Source organism: Taudactylus pleione, unplaced genomic scaffold (assembly GCF_031769625.1).
Source record: "Taudactylus pleione unplaced genomic scaffold, aTauple2 ptg000100l, whole genome shotgun sequence".
Classification (NCBI taxonomy): Eukaryota; Metazoa; Chordata; class Amphibia; order Anura; family Myobatrachidae; genus Taudactylus; species Taudactylus pleione.
The window spans coordinates 5928334-5948077 of NW_028284502.1; the positions used below are offsets into that span (position 1 = coordinate 5928334).

At 30.3% G+C, this 19744-nt stretch overlaps 17 non-coding genes across 17 annotated transcripts; all 17 read left to right on the plus strand.

The window, feature by feature from the left end:
• Window positions 1–282: 282 nt before the first annotated feature.
• TRNAT-AGU (transfer RNA threonine (anticodon AGU)) lies at window positions 283–356 on the plus strand. Its single transcript has one exon. It is a non-coding gene; the product is annotated as a tRNA-Thr (tRNA).
• Window positions 357–1210: 854 nt separating this feature from the next.
• Window positions 1211–1284, plus strand: TRNAM-CAU (transfer RNA methionine (anticodon CAU)). The gene has a single exon. It is a non-coding gene; the product is annotated as a tRNA-Met (tRNA).
• Window positions 1285–2466: 1182 nt separating this feature from the next.
• On the plus strand, window positions 2467–2540 carry TRNAT-CGU (transfer RNA threonine (anticodon CGU)). Its single transcript has one exon. It is a non-coding gene; the product is annotated as a tRNA-Thr (tRNA).
• Window positions 2541–3394: 854 nt separating this feature from the next.
• TRNAT-CGU (transfer RNA threonine (anticodon CGU)) lies at window positions 3395–3468 on the plus strand. Its single transcript has one exon. It is a non-coding gene; the product is annotated as a tRNA-Thr (tRNA).
• A 1181-nt stretch (window positions 3469–4649) lies between these two features.
• On the plus strand, window positions 4650–4723 carry TRNAT-AGU (transfer RNA threonine (anticodon AGU)). Its single transcript has one exon. It is a non-coding gene; the product is annotated as a tRNA-Thr (tRNA).
• An 854-nt stretch (window positions 4724–5577) lies between these two features.
• Window positions 5578–5651, plus strand: TRNAM-CAU (transfer RNA methionine (anticodon CAU)). The gene has a single exon. It is a non-coding gene; the product is annotated as a tRNA-Met (tRNA).
• A 1182-nt stretch (window positions 5652–6833) lies between these two features.
• TRNAT-AGU (transfer RNA threonine (anticodon AGU)) lies at window positions 6834–6907 on the plus strand. The gene has a single exon. It is a non-coding gene; the product is annotated as a tRNA-Thr (tRNA).
• An 854-nt stretch (window positions 6908–7761) lies between these two features.
• TRNAT-CGU (transfer RNA threonine (anticodon CGU)) lies at window positions 7762–7835 on the plus strand. Its single transcript has one exon. It is a non-coding gene; the product is annotated as a tRNA-Thr (tRNA).
• Window positions 7836–9017: 1182 nt separating this feature from the next.
• On the plus strand, window positions 9018–9091 carry TRNAT-AGU (transfer RNA threonine (anticodon AGU)). The gene has a single exon. It is a non-coding gene; the product is annotated as a tRNA-Thr (tRNA).
• Window positions 9092–9945: 854 nt separating this feature from the next.
• On the plus strand, window positions 9946–10019 carry TRNAM-CAU (transfer RNA methionine (anticodon CAU)). Its single transcript has one exon. It is a non-coding gene; the product is annotated as a tRNA-Met (tRNA).
• A 1182-nt stretch (window positions 10020–11201) lies between these two features.
• On the plus strand, window positions 11202–11275 carry TRNAT-CGU (transfer RNA threonine (anticodon CGU)). The gene has a single exon. It is a non-coding gene; the product is annotated as a tRNA-Thr (tRNA).
• Window positions 11276–12129: 854 nt separating this feature from the next.
• Window positions 12130–12203, plus strand: TRNAM-CAU (transfer RNA methionine (anticodon CAU)). The gene has a single exon. It is a non-coding gene; the product is annotated as a tRNA-Met (tRNA).
• Window positions 12204–13385: 1182 nt separating this feature from the next.
• Window positions 13386–13459, plus strand: TRNAT-CGU (transfer RNA threonine (anticodon CGU)). Its single transcript has one exon. It is a non-coding gene; the product is annotated as a tRNA-Thr (tRNA).
• An 854-nt stretch (window positions 13460–14313) lies between these two features.
• On the plus strand, window positions 14314–14387 carry TRNAT-CGU (transfer RNA threonine (anticodon CGU)). Its single transcript has one exon. It is a non-coding gene; the product is annotated as a tRNA-Thr (tRNA).
• Window positions 14388–15569: 1182 nt separating this feature from the next.
• Window positions 15570–15643, plus strand: TRNAT-AGU (transfer RNA threonine (anticodon AGU)). Its single transcript has one exon. It is a non-coding gene; the product is annotated as a tRNA-Thr (tRNA).
• Window positions 15644–17754: 2111 nt separating this feature from the next.
• On the plus strand, window positions 17755–17828 carry TRNAT-AGU (transfer RNA threonine (anticodon AGU)). Its single transcript has one exon. It is a non-coding gene; the product is annotated as a tRNA-Thr (tRNA).
• Window positions 17829–18681: 853 nt separating this feature from the next.
• On the plus strand, window positions 18682–18755 carry TRNAT-CGU (transfer RNA threonine (anticodon CGU)). The gene has a single exon. It is a non-coding gene; the product is annotated as a tRNA-Thr (tRNA).
• The last annotated feature ends 989 nt before the right edge of the window (window positions 18756–19744 follow it).

Consider the following 19744-nt stretch of genomic DNA (forward strand, 5'->3'; position numbering starts at 1 on the left):
CGAATCTTGGCAGTGACTTTTGTTTAGTTAATTTTCATCACCTTATTATGTAGTTTGTTGTTGATTCATGACAATATGAGATGTGAAAACTTTAGCAGTCTTCTTTCTGGCTTACTTGGTGGACAATGTTCTATGTTTCTAGATAAAGTCTACATCTAACAAACACAAAATAATGCAATATTTCCTTTCTTGAATATAATCTATATTTTAGCATTAAAATGTTGCTAAGACAAACATCAGATATTTCCATAAAATAGCATGTAAAAAAGCTTCGTTCAATGTGGTGCTGTGGCTTAGTTGGTTAAAGCTCCTGTCTAGTAAACAGAAGATCCTGAGTTCAAATCTCAGCAGTGCCTTTGTTTGATTCATTTTCATCTAATAAGTATGTAGTTTGTTGTTGATTCGTTACAATATGAGACATGACAACTGTAGTAGCTTTCTCCCAGGCTTACTTGATGAACAATGTACTACATTTCTAGAAAAAGTCCATATCAGAAAAACACAAAATAATGCTATATTCCCATTCTTGAGTATAAGCTATTTTTTTTTAAAATAAACTGATGCTAAGGCAAACATCAGAAATTTCCAGAAAATAGCATTTATTATGCTTGAGCAAGCTCCATGATTAATATCATGTGCAGTCAAAGGAGAATCATGCAGGGAATTTTATAAAATGTCAGTTACAAGTACATTTTCTAAGATAAATAGAGAGAGAGTAATTTTTATCATAACAGCTGGGAGAACAATTGAAAATTAAACAATATTTAGTTCCATAACATCCAAAATTGTGTTAACAAAGTGTTTCCAAAACTGCTTTGCTTTTCTTGAAAAAGCTTAAAGATAAAATGCTAAAAATTGTTCTATCTTTTTAAGATACTTTTTAATTTTACTTCATGTTTTTACTATGTGAGCATCAGAAAATACTGGCACTAATTCTCATGTAGGATTCCTTTAAAGAGAAATCCATAATAACTGCTACAAAATAGTATACTAGAAAGTCACTTGGCAATACATTGTAAGAAATAAGGGCCTGTATTTCACAAAAGAAAGGAGAGAATAAAAACATATTTATTTATTCACTTATTCATTCAAAATTGCCAACCGTTTTAAACTTTGATAAAATACATGTCTCAAAAAGCATTTCAAATATTTTTACCAAAAATGATACTTTACATATATTTTTTTTAATATTAAACAGGGGCTTCTATATGGTGCTGTGGCTTAGTTGGTTAAAGAGCCTGTCTCATAAACAGGAGATCCTGAGTTCAAATCTCAGCAGTACCTTTTATTTGCTTGTCATATCTTAGCATGTAGTGTATTGTTGATGCTCAAGAAATAAGATGTGATTCCTTGAGCAACTTTCACACCAGTTCACTTGGTCAGCAATACAGTTCATTTCTAGATGCAGTCCATATTAGAAGACAACAAAACATGTTCCTGTTTTGATATAAGCCATATAGTTGAATTAAATGTATGCTGTTAGACATGAGAGTTTTCTAGAAAATACTTTGCATTCTGTTTAAACAACCTCCAGAATAATAATGGAGTTTAGTCAAAGGAGAAGTCCATAGGAAGTGTGAAAATAACTAAAGCAAAGTATGTTTACCAAGATCATTTGGGAAAGAGTCATTTTAGTCCTAGAGGCTAGGAGAATTATTTAAAAATGAATCAATATTTAGTTTCATAACATTTGCAAAATTCTGTTAGGAAAGTATTTCCAGAAAAAAAAGCTTCAAGTCTCTTGAACAAGCTTCAAGAAAAAAAGCTAACATTAGATCTATATTTAGAAGATAGAGATCTTCATTTGAATTACAAGTTTATTTTTTCTGTTTCTGTATCATAAAAAAGCAAACATTAATCCATTGTAGGATGTTTTTAAAGAGAATGCTATAATAACTGCTACAAAAAATTAATATAAGAGAGTGACTTTGCCAAACCATTTTAAGAAAAACAGTCCTATAATTTTTAAATAAATGTAGAGAAGAAAACATATACTGTATTTTTTTTCTTTATTTTTACCTTTTAAAGAATCGATTAAGCATCGGCCTTTTTAAGGATCTCAAAAAATGTTACCATAAAACATACATGAGATATATAATTTTTCATTATATGACACTTTGGAGCAGGTGGTGCTGTGGCTTAGCTGGTTAACACGCCTGTCTAGTAAACAGGAGATCCTGCAATCGAATCTTGGCAGTGACTTTTGTTTAGTTAATTTTCATCACCTTATTATGTAGTTTGTTGTTGATTCATGACAATATGAGATGTGAAAACTTTAGCAGTCTTCTTTCTGGCTTACTTGGTGGACAATGTTCTATGTTTCTAGATAAAGTCTACATCTGACAAACACAAAATAATGCAATATTTCCTTTCTTGAATATAATCTATATTTTAGCATTAAAATGTTGCTAAGATAAACATCAGATATTTCCATAAAATAGCATGTAAAAAATCTTCTTTCCATGTGGTGCTGTGGCTTAGTTGGTTAAAGCGCCTGTCTCGTAAACAGGAGATCCTGAGTTCAAATCTCAGCAGTGCCTTTGTTTGATTCTTTTTCATCTACTAAGTATGTAGTTTTTTGTTGATTCGTTACAATATGAGACGTGACAACTGTAGTAGCTTTCACCCAGGCTTACTTGATGAACAATGTACTACATTTCTAGAAAAAGTCCATATCAGAAAAACACAAAATAATGCTATATTCCCATTCTTGAGTATAAGCTATTTTTTTTTTAAATAAACTGATGCTAAGGCAAACATCAGAAATTTCCAGAAAATAGCATTTATTATGCTTGAGCAAGCTCCATGATTAATATCATGTGCAGTCAAAGGAGAATCATGCAGGGAATTTTATAAAATGTCAGTTACAAGTACATTTTCTAAGATAAATAGAGAGAGAGTAATTTTTATCATAACAGCTGGGAGAACAATTGAAAATTAAACAATATTTAGTTCCATAACATCCAAAATTGTGTTAACAAAGTGTTTCCAAAACTGCTTTGCTTTTCTTGTAAAAGCTTAAAGATAAAATGCTAAAAATTGTTCTATCTTTTTAAGATACTTTTTAATTTTACTTCATGTTTTTACTATGTGAGCATCAGAAAATACTGGCACTAATTCTCATGTAGGATTCCTTTAAAGAGAAATCCATAATAACTGCTACAAAATAGTATACTAGAAAGTCACATGGCAATACATTGTAAGAAAAAAGGGCCTGTATTTCACAAAAGAAAGAAGAGAATAAAAACATATTTATTTATTCACTTATTCATTCAAAATTGCCAACTGTTTTAAACTTTGATAAAATACATGTCTCAAAAAGCATTTCAAATATTATTACCAAAAATTATACTTTACATATATTTTTTTTAATATTAAACAGGGGCTTCTATATGGTGCTGTGGCTTAGTTGGTTAAAGTGCCTGTCTCGTAAACAGGAGATCCTGAGTTCAAATCTTAGCAGCACGTTTTATTTGCTTGTCATATCTTAGCATGTAGTGTATTGTTGATGCTCAAGAAATAAGACATGTGATTCCTTGAGCAACTTTCACCCCAGTTCACTTGGTCAGCAATACAGTTCATTTCTAGATGCAGTCCATATTAGAAGACAACAAAACATGTTCCTGTTTTGATATAAGCCATATAGTTGAATTAAATGTATGCTGTTAGACATGAGAGTTTTCTAGAAAATACTTTGCATTCTGTTTAAACAACCTCCAGAATAATAATGGAGTTTAGTCAAAGGAGAAGTCCATAGGAAGTGTGAAAATAACTAAAGCAAAGTATGTTTACCAAGATCATTTGGGAAAGAGTCATTTTAGTCCTAGAGGCTAGGAGAATTATTTAAAAATGAATCAATATTTAGTTTCATAACATTTGCAAAATTCTGTTAGGAAAGTATTTCCAGAAAAAAAAGCTTCAAGTCTCTTGAACAAGCTTCAAGAAAAAAAGCTAACATTAGATCTATATTTAGAAGATAGAGATCTTCATTTGAATTACAAGTTTATTTTTTCTGTTTCTGTATCATAAAAAAGCAAACATTAATCCATTGTAGGATGTTTTTAAAGAGAATGCTATAATAACTGCTACAAAAAATTTATATAAGAGAGTGACTTTGCCAAACCATTTTAAGAAAAACAGTCCTATAATTTTTAAATAAATGTAGGGAAGAAAACATATACTGTATTTTTTTTCTTTATTTTTACCTTTAAAAGAATCAATTAAGCATCAGCCTTTTTAAGGATCTCAACAAATGTTACCATAAAACATACATGAGATATATAATTTTTCATTATATGACACTTTGGAGCAGGTGGTGCTGTGGCTTAGCTGGTTTACACGCCTGTCTAGTAAACGGGAGATCCTGCAATCGAATCTTTCAGTGACTTTTGTTGGTTAATTTTCATCACCTTATTATGTAGTTTGTTGTTGATTCATGACATATGAGATGTGAAAACTTTAGCAGTCTTCTTTCTGGCTTACTTGGTGGACAATGTTCTATGTTTCTAGATAAAGTCTACATCTGACAAACACAAAATAATGCAATATTTCCTTTTTTGAATATAAGCTATATTTTAGCATTAAAATGTTGCTAAGACAAACATCAGATATTTCCATAAAATAGCATGTAAAAAAGCTTCGTTCCATGTGGTGCTGTGGCTTAGTTGGTTAAAGCTCCTGTCTAGTAAACAGGAGATCCTGAGTTCAAATCTCAGCAGTGCCTTTGTTTGATTCATTTTCATCTAATAAGTATGTAGTTTGTTGTTGATTCGTTACAATATGAGACATGACAACTGTAGTAGCTTTCTCCCAGGCTTACTTGATGAACAATGTACTACATTTCTAGAAAAAGTCCATATCAGAAAAACACAAAATAATGCTATATTCCCATTCTTGAGTATAAGCTATTTTTTTTTTAAATAAACTGATGCTAAGGCAAACATCAGAAATTTCCAGAAAATAGCATTTATTATGCTTGAGCAAGCTCCATGATTAATATCATGTGCAGTCAAAGGAGAATCATGCAGGGAATTTTATAAAATGTCAGTTACAAGTACATTTTCTAAGATAAATAGAGAGAGAGTAATTTTTATCATAACAGCTGGGAGAACAATTGAAAATTAAACAATATTTAGTTCCATAACATCCAAAATTGTGTTAACAAAGTGTTTCCAAAACTGCTTTGCTTTTCTTGAAAAAGCTTAAAGATAAAATGCTAAAAATTGTTCTATCTTTTTAAGATACTTTTTAATTTTACTTCATGTTTTTACTATGTGAGCATCAGAAAATACTGGCACTAATTCTCATGTAGGATTCCTTTAAAGAGAAATCCATAATAACTGCTACAAAATAGTATACTAGAAAGTCACTTGGCAATACATTGTAAGAAATAAGGGCCTGTATTTCACAAAAGAAAGGAGAGAATAAAAACATATTTATTTATTCACTTATTCATTCAAAATTGCCAACCGTTTTAAACTTTGATAAAATACATGTCTCAAAAAGCATTTCAAATATTTTTACCAAAAATGATACTTTACATATATTTTTTTTAATATTAAACAGGGGCTTCTATATGGTGCTGTGGCTTAGTTGGTTAAAGAGCCTGTCTCATAAACAGGAGATCCTGAGTTCAAATCTCAGCAGTACCTTTTATTTGCTTGTCATATCTTAGCATGTAGTGTATTGTTGATGCTCAAGAAATAAGACGTGATTCCTTGAGCAACTTTCACCCCAGTTCACTTGGTCAGCAATACAGTTCATTTCTAGATGCAGTCCATATTAGAAGACAACAAAACATGTTCCTGTTTTGATATAAGCCATATAGTTGAATTAAATGTATGCTGTTAGACATGAGAGTTTTCTAGAAAATACTTTGCATTCTGTTTAAACAACCTCAGGAATAATAATGGAGTTTAGTCAAAGGAGAAGTCCATAGGAAGTGTGAAAATAACTAAAGCAAAGTATGTTTACCAAGATCATTTGGGAAAGAGTCATTTTAGTCCTAGAGGCTAGGAGAATTATTTAAAAATGAATCAATATTTAGTTTCATAACATTTGCAAAATTCTGTTAGGAAAGTATTTCCAGAAAAAAAAGCTTCAAGTCTCTTGAACAAGCTTCAAGAAAAAAAGCTAACATTAGATCTATATTTAGAAGATAGAGATCTTCATTTGAATTACAAGTTTATTTTTTCTGTTTCTGTATCATAAAAAAGCAAACATTAATCCATTGTAGGATGTTTTTAAAGAGAAAGCTATAATAACTGCTACAAAAAATTAATATAAGAGAGTGACTTTGCCAAACCATTTTAAGAAAAACAGTCCTATAATTTTTAAATAAATGTAGAGAAGAAAACATATACTGTATTTTTTTTCTTTATTTTTACCTTTAAAAGAATCAATTAAGCATCGGCCTTTATAAGGATCTCAAAAAATGTTACCATAAAACATACATGAGATATATAATTTTTCATTATATGACACTTTGGAGCAGGTGGTGCTGTGGCTTAGCTGGTTAACACGCCTGTCTAGTAAACGGGAGATCCTGCAATCGAATCTTGGCAGTGACTTTTGTTTAGTTAATTTTCATCACCTTATTATGTAGTTTGTTGTTGATTCATGACAATATGAGATGTGAAAACTTTAGCAGTCTTCTTTCTGGCTTACTTGGTGGACAATGTTCTATGTTTCTAGATAAAGTCTACATCTGACAAACACAAAATAATGCAATATTTCCTTTCTTGAATATAATCTATATTTTAGCATTAAAATGTTGCTAAGATAAACATCAGATATTTCCATAAAATAGCATGTAAAAAAGCTTCTTTCCATGTGGTGCTGTGGCTTAGTTGGTTAAAGCGCCTGTCTAGTAAACAGGAGATCCTGAGTTCAAATCTCAGCAGTGCCTTTGTTTGATTAATTTTCATCTACTAAGTATGTAGTTTGTTGTTGATTCGTTACAATATGAGACGTGACAACTGTAGTAGCTTTCACCCAGGCTTACTTGATGAACAATGTACTACATTTCTAGAAAAAGTCCATATCAGAAAAACACAAAATAATGCTATATTCCATTTCTTGAGTATAAGCTATTTTTTTTTTAAATAAACTGATGCTAAGGCAAACATCAGAAATTTCCAGAAAATAGCATTTATTATGCTTGAGCAAGCTCCATGATTAATATCATGTGCAGTCAAAGGAGAATCATGCAGGGAATTTTATAAAATGTCAGTTACAAGTACATTTTCTAAGATAAATAGAGAGAGAGTAATTTTTATCATAACAGCTGGGAGAACAATTGAAAATTAAACAATATTTAGTTCCATAACATCCAAAATTGTGTTAACAAAGTGTTTCCAAAACTGCTTTGCTTTTCTTGTAAAAGCTTAAAGATAAAATGATAAAAATTGTTCTTTCTTTTTAAGATACTTTTTAATTTTACTTCATGTTTTTACTATGTGAGCATCAGAAAATACTGGCACTAATTCTCATGTAGGATTCCTTTAAAGAGAAATCCATAATAACTGCTACAAAATAGTATACTAGAAAGTCACATGGCAATACATTGTAAGAAATAAGGGCCTGTATTTCACAAAAGAAAGAAGAGAATAAAAACATATTTATTTATTCACTTATTCATTCAAAATTGCCAACTGTTTTAAACTTTGATAAAATACATGTCTCAAAAAGCATTTCAAATATTATTACCAAAAATTATACTTTACATATATTTTTTTTAATATTAAACAGGGGCTTCTATATGGTGCTGTGGCTTAGTTGGTTAAAGTGCCTGTCTCGTAAACAGGAGATCCTGAGTTCAAATCTCAGCAGTACCTTTTATTTGCTTGTCATATCTTAGCATGTAGTGTATTGTTGATGCTCAAGAAATAAGACATGATTCCTTGAGCAACTTTCACCCCAGTTCACTTGGTCAGCAATACAGTTCATTTCTAGATGCAGTCCATATTAGAAGACAACAAAACATGTTCCTGTTTTGATATAAGCCATATAGTTGAATTAAATGTATGCTGTTAGACATGAGGGTTTTCTAGAAAATACTTTGCATTCTGTTTAAACAACCTCCAGAATAATAATGGAGTTTAGTCAAAGGAGAAGTCCATAGGAAGTGTGAAAATAACTAAAGCAAAGTATGTTTACCAAGATCATTTGGGAAAGAGTCATTTTAGTCCTAGAGGCTAGGAGAATTATTTAAAAATGAATCAATATTTAGTTTCATAACATTTGCAAAATTCTGTTAGGAAAGTATTTCCAGAAAAAAAAGCTTCAAGTCTCTTGAACAAGCTTCAAGAAAAAAAGCTAACATTAGATCTATATTTAGAAGATAGAGATCTTCATTTGAATTACAAGTTTATTTTTTCTGTTTCTGTATCATAAAAAAGCAAACATTAATCCATTGTAGGATGTTTTTAAAGAGAATGCTATAATAACTGCTACAAAAAATGAATATAAGAGAGTGACTTTGCCAAACCATTTTAAGAAAAACAGTCCTATAATTTTTAAATAAATGTAGAGAAGAAAATATATACTCTATTTTTTTTCTTTATTTTTACCTTTTAAAGAATCGATTAAGCATCTGCCTTTTTAAGGATCTCAAAAAATGTTAGCATAAAACATACATGAGATATATAATTTTTAATTATATGGCACTTTGGAGCAAGTGGTGCTGTGGCTTAGCTGGTTAACACGCCTGTCTAGTAAACAGGAGATCCTGCAATCGAATCTTGGCAGTGACTTTTGTTTAGTTAATTTTCATCACCTTATTATGTAGTTTGTTGTTGATTCATGACAATATGAGATGTGAAAACTTTAGCAGTCTTCTTTCTGGCTTACTTGGTGGACAATGTTCTATGTTTCTAGATAAAGTCTACATCTAACAAACACAAAATAATGCAATATTTCCTTTCTTGAATATAATCTATATTTTAGCATTAAAATGTTGCTAAGACAAACATCAGATATTTCCATAAAATAGCATGTAAAAAAGCTTCGTTCAATGTGGTGCTGTGGCTTAGTTGGTTAAAGCTCCTGTCTAGTAAACAGAAGATCCTGAGTTCAAATCTCAGCAGTGCCTTTGTTTGATTCATTTTCATCTAATAAGTATGTAGTTTGTTGTTGATTCGTTACAATATGAGACATGACAACTGTAGTAGCTTTCTCCCAGGCTTACTTGATGAACAATGTACTACATTTCTAGAAAAAGTCCATATCAGAAAAACACAAAATAATGCTATATTCCCATTCTTGAGTATAAGCTATTTTTTTTTAAAATAAACTGATGCTAAGGCAAACATCAGAAATTTCCAGAAAATAGCATTTATTATGCTTGAGCAAGCTCCATGATTAATATCATGTGCAGTCAAAGGAGAATCATGCAGGGAATTTTATAAAATGTCAGTTACAAGTACATTTTCTAAGATAAATAGAGAGAGAGTAATTTTTATCATAACAGCTGGGAGAACAATTGAAAATTAAACAATATTTAGTTCCATAACATCCAAAATTGTGTTAACAAAGTGTTTCCAAAACTGCTTTGCTTTTCTTGAAAAAGCTTAAAGATAAAATGCTAAAAATTGTTCTATCTTTTTAAGATACTTTTTAATTTTACTTCATGTTTTTACTATGTGAGCATCAGAAAATACTGGCACTAATTCTCATGTAGGATTCCTTTAAAGAGAAATCCATAATAACTGCTACAAAATAGTATACTAGAAAGTCACTTGGCAATACATTGTAAGAAATAAGGGCCTGTATTTCACAAAAGAAAGGAGAGAATAAAAACATATTTATTTATTCACTTATTCATTCAAAATTGCCAACCGTTTTAAACTTTGATAAAATACATGTCTCAAAAAGCATTTCAAATATTTTTACCAAAAATGATACTTTACATATATTTTTTTTAATATTAAACAGGGGCTTCTATATGGTGCTGTGGCTTAGTTGGTTAAAGAGCCTGTCTCATAAACAGGAGATCCTGAGTTCAAATCTCAGCAGTACCTTTTATTTGCTTGTCATATCTTAGCATGTAGTGTATTGTTGATGCTCAAGAAATAAGATGTGATTCCTTGAGCAACTTTCACACCAGTTCACTTGGTCAGCAATACAGTTCATTTCTAGATGCAGTCCATATTAGAAGACAACAAAACATGTTCCTGTTTTGATATAAGCCATATAGTTGAATTAAATGTATGCTGTTAGACATGAGAGTTTTCTAGAAAATACTTTGCATTCTGTTTAAACAACCTCCAGAATAATAATGGAGTTTAGTCAAAGGAGAAGTCCATAGGAAGTGTGAAAATAACTAAAGCAAAGTATGTTTACCAAGATCATTTGGGAAAGAGTCATTTTAGTCCTAGAGGCTAGGAGAATTATTTAAAAATGAATCAATATTTAGTTTCATAACATTTGCAAAATTCTGTTAGGAAAGTATTTCCAGAAAAAAAAGCTTCAAGTCTCTTGAACAAGCTTCAAGAAAAAAAGCTAACATTAGATCTATATTTAGAAGATAGAGATCTTCATTTGAATTACAAGTTTATTTTTTCTGTTTCTGTATCATAAAAAAGCAAACATTAATCCATTGTAGGATGTTTTTAAAGAGAATGCTATAATAACTGCTACAAAAAATTAATATAAGAGAGTGACTTTGCCAAACCATTTTAAGAAAAACAGTCCTATAATTTTTAAATAAATGTAGAGAAGAAAACATATACTGTATTTTTTTTCTTTATTTTTACCTTTTAAAGAATCGATTAAGCATCGGCCTTTTTAAGGATCTCAAAAAATGTTACCATAAAACATACATGAGATATATAATTTTTCATTATATGACACTTTGGAGCAGGTGGTGCTGTGGCTTAGCTGGTTAACACGCCTGTCTAGTAAACAGGAGATCCTGCAATCGAATCTTGGCAGTGACTTTTGTTTAGTTAATTTTCATCACCTTATTATGTAGTTTGTTGTTGATTCATGACAATATGAGATGTGAAAACTTTAGCAGTCTTCTTTCTGGCTTACTTGGTGGACAATGTTCTATGTTTCTAGATAAAGTCTACATCTGACAAACACAAAATAATGCAATATTTCCTTTCTTGAATATAATCTATATTTTAGCATTAAAATGTTGCTAAGATAAACATCAGATATTTCCATAAAATAGCATGTAAAAAATCTTCTTTCCATGTGGTGCTGTGGCTTAGTTGGTTAAAGCGCCTGTCTCGTAAACAGGAGATCCTGAGTTCAAATCTCAGCAGTGCCTTTGTTTGATTCTTTTTCATCTACTAAGTATGTAGTTTTTTGTTGATTCGTTACAATATGAGACGTGACAACTGTAGTAGCTTTCACCCAGGCTTACTTGATGAACAATGTACTACATTTCTAGAAAAAGTCCATATCAGAAAAACACAAAATAATGCTATATTCCCATTCTTGAGTATAAGCTATTTTTTTTTTAAATAAACTGATGCTAAGGCAAACATCAGAAATTTCCAGAAAATAGCATTTATTATGCTTGAGCAAGCTCCATGATTAATATCATGTGCAGTCAAAGGAGAATCATGCAGGGAATTTTATAAAATGTCAGTTACAAGTACATTTTCTAAGATAAATAGAGAGAGAGTAATTTTTATCATAACAGCTGGGAGAACAATTGAAAATTAAACAATATTTAGTTCCATAACATCCAAAATTGTGTTAACAAAGTGTTTCCAAAACTGCTTTGCTTTTCTTGAAAAAGCTTAAAGATAAAATGCTAAAAATTGTTCTATCTTTTTAAGATACTTTTTAATTTTACTTCATGTTTTTACTATGTGAGCATCAGAAAATACTGGCACTAATTCTCATGTAGGATTCCTTTAAAGAGAAATCCATAATAACTGCTACAAAATAGTATACTAGAAAGTCACTTGGCAATACATTGTAAGAAATAAGGGCCTGTATTTCACAAAAGAAAGGAGAGAATAAAAACATATTTATTTATTCACTTATTCATTCAAAATTGCCAACCGTTTTAAACTTTGATAAAATACATGTCTCAAAAAGCATTTCAAATATTTTTACCAAAAATGATACTTTACATATATTTTTTTTAATATTAAACAGGGGCTTCTATATGGTGCTGTGGCTTAGTTGGTTAAAGAGCCTGTCTCATAAACAGGAGATCCTGAGTTCAAATCTCAGCAGTACCTTTTATTTGCTTGTCATATCTTAGCATGTAGTGTATTGTTGATGCTCAAGAAATAAGATGTGATTCCTTGAGCAACTTTCACACCAGTTCACTTGGTCAGCAATACAGTTCATTTCTAGATGCAGTCCATATTAGAAGACAACAAAACATGTTCCTGTTTTGATATAAGCCATATAGTTGAATTAAATGTATGCTGTTAGACATGAGAGTTTTCTAGAAAATACTTTGCATTCTGTTTAAACAACCTCCAGAATAATAATGGAGTTTAGTCAAAGGAGAAGTCCATAGGAAGTGTGAAAATAACTAAAGCAAAGTATGTTTACCAAGATCATTTGGGAAAGAGTCATTTTAGTCCTAGAGGCTAGGAGAATTATTTAAAAATGAATCAATATTTAGTTTCATAACATTTGCAAAATTCTGTTAGGAAAGTATTTCCAGAAAAAAAAGCTTCAAGTCTCTTGAACAAGCTTCAAGAAAAAAAGCTAACATTAGATCTATATTTAGAAGATAGAGATCTTCATTTGAATTACAAGTTTATTTTTTCTGTTTCTGTATCATAAAAAAGCAAACATTAATCCATTGTAGGATGTTTTTAAAGAGAATGCTATAATAACTGCTACAAAAAATTAATATAAGAGAGTGACTTTGCCAAACCATTTTAAGAAAAACAGTCCTATAATTTTTAAATAAATGTAGAGAAGAAAACATATACTGTATTTTTTTTCTTTATTTTTACCTTTTAAAGAATCGATTAAGCATCGGCCTTTTTAAGGATCTCAAAAAATGTTACCATAAAACATACATGAGATATATAATTTTTCATTATATGACACTTTGGAGCAGGTGGTGCTGTGGCTTAGCTGGTTAACACGCCTGTCTAGTAAACAGGAGATCCTGCAATCGAATCTTGGCAGTGACTTTTGTTTAGTTAATTTTCATCACCTTATTATGTAGTTTGTTGTTGATTCATGACAATATGAGATGTGAAAACTTTAGCAGTCTTCTTTCTGGCTTACTTGGTGGACAATGTTCTATGTTTCTAGATAAAGTCTACATCTGACAAACACAAAATAATGCAATATTTCCTTTCTTGAATATAATCTATATTTTAGCATTAAAATGTTGCTAAGATAAACATCAGATATTTCCATAAAATAGCATGTAAAAAATCTTCTTTCCATGTGGTGCTGTGGCTTAGTTGGTTAAAGCGCCTGTCTCGTAAACAGGAGATCCTGAGTTCAAATCTCAGCAGTGCCTTTGTTTGATTCTTTTTCATCTACTAAGTATGTAGTTTTTTGTTGATTCGTTACAATATGAGACGTGACAACTGTAGTAGCTTTCACCCAGGCTTACTTGATGAACAATGTACTACATTTCTAGAAAAAGTCCATATCAGAAAAACACAAAATAATGCTATATTCCCATTCTTGAGTATAAGCTATTTTTTTTTTAAATAAACTGATGCTAAGGCAAACATCAGAAATTTCCAGAAAATAGCATTTATTATGCTTGAGCAAGCTCCATGATTAATATCATGTGCAGTCAAAGGAGAATCATGCAGGGAATTTTATAAAATGTCAGTTACAAGTACATTTTCTAAGATAAATAGAGAGAGAGTAATTTTTATCATAACAGCTGGGAGAACAATTGAAAATTAAACAATATTTAGTTCCATAACATCCAAAATTGTGTTAACAAAGTGTTTCCAAAACTGCTTTGCTTTTCTTGTAAAAGCTTAAAGATAAAATGCTAAAAATTGTTCTATCTTTTTAAGATACTTTTTAATTTTACTTCATGTTTTTACTATGTGAGCATCAGAAAATACTGGCACTAATTCTCATGTAGGATTCCTTTAAAGAGAAATCCATAATAACTGCTACAAAATAGTATACTAGAAAGTCACATGGCAATACATTGTAAGAAATAAGGGCCTGTATTTCACAAAAGAAAGAAGAGAATAAAAACATATTTATTTATTCACTTATTCATTCAAAATTGCCAACTGTTTTAAACTTTGATAAAATAAATGTCTCAAAAAGCATTTCAAATATTATTACCAAAAATTATACTTTACATATATTTTTTTTAATATTAAACAGGGGCTTCTATATGGTGCTGTGGCTTAGTTGGTTAAAGTGCCTGTCTCGTAAACAGGAGATCCTGAGTTCAAATCTCAGCAGTACCTTTTATTTGCTTGTCATATCTTAGCATGTAGTGTATTGTTGATGCTCAAGAAATAAGACATGATTCCTTGAGCAACTTTCACCCCAGTTCACTTGGTCAGCAATACAGTTCATTTCTAGATGCAGTCCATATTAGAAGACAACAAAACATGTTCCTGTTTTGATATAAGCCATATAGTTGAATTAAATGTATGCTGTTAGACATGAGGGTTTTCTAGAAAATACTTTGCATTCTGTTTAAACAACCTCCAGAATAATAATGGAGTTTAGTCAAAGGAGAAGTCCATAGGAAGTGTGAAAATAACTAAAGCAAAGTATGTTTACCAAGATCATTTGGGAAAGAGTCATTTTAGTCCTAGAGGCTAGGAGAATTATTTAAAAATGAATCAATATTTAGTTTCATAACATTTGCAAAATTCTGTTAGGAAAGTATTTCCAGAAAAAAAAGCTTCAAGTCTCTTGAACAAGCTTCAAGAAAAAAAGCTAACATTAGATCTATATTTAGAAGATAGAGATCTTCATTTGAATTACAAGTTTATTTTTTCTGTTTCTGTATCATAAAAAAGCAAACATTAATCCATTGTAGGATGTTTTTAAAGAGAATGCTATAATAACTGCTACAAAAAATGAATATAAGAGAGTGACTTTGCCAAACCATTTTAAGAAAAACAGTCCTATAATTTTTAAATAAATGTAGAGAAGAAAATATATACTGTATTTTTTTTCTTTATTTTTACCTTTTAAAGAATCGATTAAGCATCTGCCTTTTTAAGGATCTCAAAAAATGTTAGCATAAAACATACATGAGATATATAATTTTTAATTATATGGCACTTTGGAGCAAGTGGTGCTGTGGCTTAGCTGGTTAACACGCCTGTCTAGTAAACAGGAGATCCTGCAATCGAATCTTGGCAGTGACTTTTGTTTAGTTAATTTTCATCACCTTATTATGTAGTTTGTTGTTGATTCATTACAATATGAGATGTGAAAACTTTAGCAGTCTTCTTTCTGGCTTACTTGGTGGACAATGTTCTATGTTTCTAGATAAAGTCTACATCTAACAAACACAAAATAATGCAATATTTCCTTTCTTGAATATAATCTATATTTTAGCATTAAAATGTTGCTAAGACAAACATCAGATATTTCCATAAAATAGCATGTAAAAAAGCTTCGTTCAATGTGGTGCTGTGGCTTAGTTGGTTAAAGCTCCTGTCTAGTAAACAGGAGATCCTGAGTTCAAATCTCAGCAGTGCCTTTGTTTGATTCATTTTCATCTAATAAGTATGTAGTTTGTTGTTGATTCGTTACAATATGAGACATGACAACTGTAGTAGCTTTCTCCCAGGCTTACTTGATGAACAATGTACTACATTTCTAGAAAAAGTCCATATCAGAAAAACACAAAATAATGCTATATTCCATTTCTTGAGTATAAGCTATTTTTTTTTTAAAATAAACTGATGCTAAGGCAAACATCAGAAATTTCCAGAAAATAGCATTTATTATGCTTGAGCAAGCTCCATGATTAATATCATGTGCAGTCAAAGGAGAATCATGCAGGGAATTTTATAAAATGTCAGTTACAAGTACATTTTCTAAGATAAATAGAGAGAGAGTAATTTTTATCATAACAGCTGGGAGAACAATTGAAAATTAAACAATATTTAGTTCCATAACATCCAAAATTGTGTTATCAAAGTGTTTCCAAAACTGCTTTGCTTTTCTTGAAAAAGCTTAAAGATAAAATGCTAAAAATTGTTCTATCTTTTTAAGATACTTTTTAATTTTACTTCATGTTTTTACTATGTGAGCATCAGAAAATACTGGCACTAATTCTCATGTAGGATTCCTTTAAAGAGAAATCCATAATAACTGCTACAAAATAGTATACTAGAAAGTCACTTGGCAATACATTGTAAGAAATAAGGGCCTGTATTTCACAAAAGAAAGGAGAGAATAAAAACATATTTATTTATTCACTTATTCATTCAAAATTGCCAACCGTTTTAAACTTTGATAAAATACATGTCTCAAAAAGCATTTCAAATATTTTTACCAAAAATGATACTTTACATATATTTTTTTTAATATTAAACAGGGGCTTCTATATGGTGCTGTGGCTTAGTTGGTTAAAGAGCCTGTCTCATAAACAGGAGATTCTGAGTTCAAATCTCAGCAGTACCTTTTATTTGCTTGTCATATCTTAGCATGTAGTGTATTGTTGATGCTCAAGAAATAAGACGTGATTCCTTGAGCAACTTTCACCCCAGTTCACTTGGTCAGCAATACAGTTCATTTCTAGATGCAGTCCATATTAGAAGACAACAAAACATGTTCCTGTTTTGATATAAGCCATATAGTTGAATTAAATGTATGCTGTTAGACATGAGAGTTTTCTAGAAAATACTTTGCATTCTGTTTAAACAACCTCAGGAATAATAATGGAGTTTAGTCAAAGGAGAAGTCCATAGGAAGTGTGAAAATAACTAAAGCAAAGTATGTTTACCAAGATCATTTGGGAAAGAGTCATTTTAGTCCTAGAGGCTAGGAGAATTATTTAAAAATGAATCAATATTTAGTTTCATAACATTTGCAAAATTCTGTTAGGAAAGTATTTCCAGAAAAAAAAGCTTCAAGTCTCTTGAACAAGCTTCAAGAAAAAAAGCTAACATTAGATCTATATTTAGAAGATAGAGATCTTCATTTGAATTACAAGTTTATTTTTTCTGTTTCTGTATCATAAAAAAGCAAACATTAATCCATTGTAGGATGTTTTTAAAGAGAAAGCTATAATAACTGCTACAAAAAATTAATATAAGAGAGTGACTTTGCCAAACCATTTTAAGAAAAACAGTCCTATAATTTTTAAATAAATGTAGAGAAGAAAACATATACTGTATTTTTTTTCTTTATTTTTACCTTTAAAAGAATCAATTAAGCATCGGCCTTTATAAGGATCTCAAAAAATGTTACCATAAAACATACATGAGATATATAATTTTTCATTTAATGACACTTTGGAGAAGGTGGTGCTGTGGCTTAGCTGGTTAACACGCCTGTCTAGTAAACGGGAGATCCTGCAATCGAATCTTGGCAGTGACTTTTGTTTAGTTAATTTTCATCACCTTATTATGTAGTTTGTTGTTGATTCATGACAATATGAGATGTGAAAACTTTAGCAGTCTTCTTTCTGGCTTACTTGGTGGACAATGTTCTATGTTTCTAGATAAAGTCTACATCTGACAAACACAAAATAATGCAATATTTCCTTTCTTGAATATAATCTATATTTTAGCATTAAAATGTTGCTAAGATAAACATCAGATATTTCCATAAAATAGCATGTAAAAAAGCTTCTTTCCATGTGGTGCTGTGGCTTAGTTGGTTAAAGCGCCTGTCTAGTAAACAGGAGATCCTGAGTTCAAATCTCAGCAGTGCCTTTGTTTGATTAATTTTCATCTACTAAGTATGTAGTTTGTTGTTGATTCGTTACAATATGAGACGTGACAACTGTAGTAGCTTTCACCCAGGCTTACTTGATGAACAATGTACTACATTTCTAGAAAAAGTCCATATCAGAAAAACACAAAATAATGCTATATTCCCATTCTTGAGTATAAGCTATTGTTTTAAAAATAAACTGATGCTAAGGCAAACATCAGAAATTTCCAGAAAATAGCATTTATTATGCTTGAGCAAGCTCCATGATTAATATCGTGTGCAGTCCAAGGAGAATCATGCAGGGAATTTTATAAAATGTCAGTTACAAGTACATTTTCTAAGATAAATAGAGAGAGAGTAATTTTTATCATAACAGCTGGGAGAACAATTGAAAATTAAACAATATTTAGTTCCATAACATCCAAAATTGTGTTAACAAAGTGTTTCCAAAACTGCTTTGCTTTTCTTGAAAAAGCTTAAAGATAAAATGCTAAAAATTGTTCTATCTTTTTAAGATACTTTTTAATTTTACTTCATGTTTTTACTATGTGAGCATCAGAAAATACTGGCACTAATTCTCATGTAGGATTCCTTTAAAGAGAAATCCATAATAACTGCTACAAAATAGTATACTAGAAAGTCACATGGCAATACATTGTAAGAAATAAGGGCCTGTATTTCACAAAAGAAAGAAGAGAATAAAAACATATTTATTTATTCACTTATTCATTCAAAATTGCCAACTGTTTTAAACTTTGATAAAATACATGTCTCAAAAAGCATTTCAAATATTATTACCAAAAATTATACTTTACATATATTTTTTTTAATATTAAACAGGGGCTTCTATATGGTGCTGTGGCTTAGTTGGTTAAAGTGCCTGTCTCGTAAACAGGAGATCCTGAGTTCAAATCTCAGCAGTACCTTTTATTTGCTTGTCATATCTTAGCATGTAGTGTATTGTTGATGCTCAAGAAATAAGATGTGATTCCTTGAGCAACTTTCACCCCAGTTCACTTGGTCAGCAATACAGTTCATTTCTAGATGCAGTCCATATTAGAAGACAACAAAACATGTTCCTGTTTTGATATAAGCCATATAGTTGAATTAAATGTATGCTGTTAGACATGAGAGTTTTCTAGAAAATACTTTGCATTCTGTTTAAACAACCTCCAGAATAATAATGGAGTTTAGTCAAAGGAGAAGTCCATAGGAAGTGTGAAAATAACTAAAGCAAAGTATGTTTACCAAGATCATTTGGGAAAGAGTCATTTTAGTCCTAGAGGCTAGGAGAATTATTTAAAAACGAATCAATATTTAGTTTCATAACATTTGCAAAATTCTGTTAGGAAAGTATTTCCAGAAAAAAAAGCTTCAAGTCTCTTGAACAATCTTCAAGAAAAAAAGCTAACATTAGATCTATATTTAGAAGATAGAGATCTTCATTTGAATTACAAGTTTATTTTTTCTGTTTCTGTATCATAAAAAAGCAAACATTAATCCATTGTAGGATGTTTTTAAAGAGAATGCTATAATAACTGCTACAAAAAATTAATATAAGAGAGTGACTTTGCCAAACCATTTTAAGAAAAACAGTCCTATAATTTTTAAATAAATGTAGAGAAGAAAACATATACTGTATTTTTTTTCTTTATTTTTACCTTTTAAAGAATCGATTAAGCATCGGCCTTTTTAAGGATCTCAAAAAATGTTACCATAAAACATACATGAGATATATAATTTTTCATTATATGACACTTTGGAGCAGGTGGTGCTGTGGCTTAGCTGGTTAACACGCCTGTCTAGTAAACAGGAGATCCTGCAATCGAATCTTGGCAGTGACTTTTGTTTAGTTAATTTTCATCACCTTATTATGTAGTTTGTTGTTGATTCATGACAATATGAGATGTGAAAA